This window comes from Oxyura jamaicensis, chromosome 1 (assembly GCF_011077185.1).
Source record: "Oxyura jamaicensis isolate SHBP4307 breed ruddy duck chromosome 1, BPBGC_Ojam_1.0, whole genome shotgun sequence".
NCBI classification, from domain to species: Eukaryota; Metazoa; Chordata; class Aves; order Anseriformes; family Anatidae; genus Oxyura; species Oxyura jamaicensis.
Genome location: NC_048893.1, coordinates 54630719 through 54634848, shown reverse-complemented (window position 1 = coordinate 54634848; position 4130 = coordinate 54630719).

Here is a 4130-nt window from a genome sequence, read left to right as displayed (position 1 = left end):
GGGAAGGGAAGGGAAGGGAAGGGAAGGGAAGGAAAATACCTATGTAGCTCAAACAGTTTTCATAGTATATGTCAATGTCACATCAGAAAATACAGAAGCACATTAAAAATTCTGTGGTCATGAAAAAGATGGGATGGCTTCTTGTAGGAATTCACTTGAAAAGCACAAAAGCAGCTATGTCAGGTGTCATTTAGTGGAACAAAACTAGGGCTTTTCTGCCCCAAAGGCTTAGGCAGCTTTAGCAGCTGGGGCTAAACTTTGTGTAATAAACTTCGGTGTGTGTAGTTTGGGGACGAGATTCACAGAAGGGCCTGCTGTCAGCTCCAGGTCAAAAGCATCCATTTCCTTGAAGTTTAAATTCTTGCGCAACTAAATGATTGGAAATAGCATGATTCAGAGGGCAATTTGAGAAGGAAAAGCACACTTCTGCCCTGTAATTAAACAATTAATTTTGTTATGCATCTCAATCCCCCTGCAGAGCCACACAGGCTCTTGTAGCTATGGAGATGTCCTGCCTTTATTCAAATCCTATTGGTGGCTTGCTGCACCCCTCCAAAAATCTTCCAGTTCCCTGCCTCTGCCACTTCAGCACTTGGCCTTTCTCTGGAGGGATGTGGCAAGGAAGATCTTAATGGGCCCCTGTGGGACATCAGAGGAAAGTCCAGAGGCTGAGGAAAAACTTCAGACACATAATTCATGACCTGCCTCAGGCAGAAGGGGGCAAACAACAGCAACAACAACAGTAACAACAACAAAAGCTCTTCTCTCCAGAGTGGATTAACAGGAGCTCCCACTGGAGCCCATTAAACAAAACAAAACGCTGAAAGTTTAGGAATATTGTGCACTTCATTATTTTCTTAGAATCCCCAGGGAAACAATGGGTAAAGTTGCAATGCTGCCAAAGTGGAGGGAAGGAGCCTGGGAGAGGGCTGGCTCAGGAGTGGCGAGCACTGCCGGCAAGAAGGATTCATATCTCCTCAGTAAGTGGATGAACATCTCCTTTGGTGTACCTGCAGATGCTGTTTTTCCCTCTATAGTCTGTACACAGGTATCTTGTGCTTTCCCAAGATGTTGCAGGACCTCGGTGGATGGTTTGCTTGCTTTGCCATCCTGCCATCTGTCCAGCCTGACACAACTGTCCCTGGCAGAGGCTGAAATTTTGATGTATTGTCTAAATTTAGAAGTCACATTTTCTCCAAGTTTTGTAAGCAGAACTAATGAATCACTACAGTGCAATTTCTTCTGCTCTCTCTTCATGGAGTTTGACCTGAATTTTAGAACTGACAAGGATGATGTGTTGACAGGACAGGCAGCAAGGATAATATCTCCCAGTCTGCTCTGCCAATGTATCATGCTCCTGCCCAATTTCTCCAAGTCTTTTTTGTCTACTGCTCTCACTTCACTATCAACCCAGGGCTTATTCTCCTCTTGGGACTCCCTTTGTCTCTCTGAGGACATATCTTCTTGCCCTCCTGCCATGTCTGTTCAGGACCTACAGAGAAATTTGACAGTACAAACCATCCTGGCTCCTTGTCAGCTTGTCCCGAAACTGCACTTAAGGTCTCATCAGGCAAGAGGCTGTTTGGCTCGGCAGAGCATGGATCACAATCACTTCACTCAACACCTTGTTGGAATAAGTAGGGCCTGGGGTATTCTACAGGAATAACCATGAATGATTGTCAGCCATTATTCATTTCTTTAAAACAGCATGTCTAGGCCCTGGGAAGTATGAAGTTTATAGTAGCTAGGACAACTCTCAGCTTCTCTTGTGCTTTCTAGAATGAATCACCTGAAAAGGAAAAGCCTTTAGTGGTCCACCTTTAACTGATTTTAACTTACTGGATTTTTTTTCTGTAGATATTTCTGTGTTTCTTTTCCACCCTGCAAAGCTGAAGAAGCCCGTATATACAAAAATTCAAGGTTGTTCTTGGCTTGTAAATCATGGGATTTACTGTGTCAGGTAACTGCAGGAGAATCTTTGCATAGAAATCAAATGCATAAAAGTATCGCTTCTCACCCAGTGACATCTGTTCACCATGGGGATGACTCAACTTAAAATGGAGGACAAGGATGTAAAATAATTTTCATGTCCCCACCTGGTCTGTGGCAGCCCAGATGTACTGTTCTGCAGGACACGCTGCCCTCTCCTGCTTGACTTTGAGAGAAGAAATGGTTCAAGCAGTGGTCATATAATATTGGCTCTGTCTGTCTTAACATTGAATTAATTACTGTTAACTAAAGCACTGTTTCACAAAACCATTTGCAAAGCCTATCATATGAAAGGTGTTGACTAGTTAAAATACTTACAGGGTATCAGAGCTGTCTGTAAACTTTATAGCACATAACTTTTTTTTTTCTTCTTTTTTTTTTTTTTTTCTTTTTCCCTTGTAGAAATCAAAGCAATTGTTGAGAAAGGTAAGATGGTCAAGCTTGCACACACTGCAATCCGTGACCATCCCAGACAGATAAAAGCCCTGTTATGCATGCAATACAGAATGTATTTATTCCCACATAAATTATCTGTATACTTGCTGTAACTGCTTTCCTGGATGCCTCACAGATCGGACTGCTGGATTGAGAACATAAGTACAGAGATAGAGAAAAAGACTTTGAAAAACAGTGTGGATTTAACTGTGTAATGTGACTAGGTGGCTAACTGTGCCACTTGTTAATCGGGACAGACAGCTGTTTTAGGAAAAGCATACGTAATATAATATAACAAAATATAAATATGTTTTAGGAAAAGCATACATAATTAGTTTTTTGGCAAACAGTTGATTTTCCAGTTGCACCGAAGTGACCAGGATACCAGGTCAGCAGCAAACACATGCATTTACTATGCACACACAGAGCACTACAGTACACTACCAGGCTGGTGTTTGGATTCACTATTCATTTTTCAAAAGGATTTTGAAAACCCTTCAGATTGTTGAAACACATTACTGTAGTAGTTTTAGAAAAGGTTAATTTACCTTGTTTGAGATTACATCTTTATTTAAAAATTAAGTGAATATGTAATTGAAAGATCAGACAGACAAAATATTTAATAATGATCAAAATGAAGGGATTTTATTGAGCTGAGAGTAAAGAACTGAAAATAAAATAAAAGTAGCTTTTGAGGTTGTTTTTTGATTGATTGTTGGTTGTTTGGGGGTGGGTGAGTGGAGGAGAGCCCTTGAGAGTTTGACTTTTCACACCAATTTGGTGTGGTAGCATCTCTTGAAATCTCAAAATACTCCTAGGACAAGAGATCTACTTTCCATATGCCTGTAGTCAGAATGTGAATGACTCTGGATCAGTCTCCTGAGGAATAATGACTATAGTTGGCAGCTCCACCCCAACAGTATGGTATAAATAATTCCCATTCAGCCAAGACACTGGTAGGCAGCTTAACCTCATTGACATCTGCCTACTACTAGGTTCACTTTCTGTATGTGCAGTTTTTCATACAAGCACACTGGAAAAAAAAAAAAAAAAAAAAAAAAAAAGTCTCACTCTTTGGAATAGATGCAGTCAGAAAATTGTACAGTGAATTTGAAGGCTGGGGAGAAGATGGTACTGTATTCTAGGCACCTAACTTTCTGATAATTAATCTAAACTACATGTTGAGGCTTTCTCTCTTGACAATGGAGAGAGACAAATGACTCCAGATGGAAGTTAGGAGCACATCTTTCAGGCATTTTTCTCAGAATAGCCTTTTTGGAAGTGTCAGTCTCCTCCCTGATGGAAAATGAGACACCTCACCATGGCACTGTTTAGAATATTATCTTCTGCTGGGCATCTACATAGTAGAAAATGCACGAAGGCCTAATTTTTTAATTGCAGATACAGCTACAAAACAACAGCATTCCAGCATAGTGCTAGTGATTCATGGGAGAACTCAGTGCCTTCTGCACATCTGGATGATGAACTGTTCTGGGACACAAGAAGTTCATTTTCATGCATCACTAAGGACTTTAATTCACTAGCAAACGACAACCAATTTGAAATGATGAGTTAGAGGTGGTGGACTTTGTTTTACTCTCTTTTCCTCCCTCCCTTCCTCCCTCCCTCCCTCCCTCCCTCCCTCCCTCCCTCCCTCCCTCCCTCCCTCCCTCCCTCCCTTCCTTCCTTCCTTCCTTCCTTCCTTC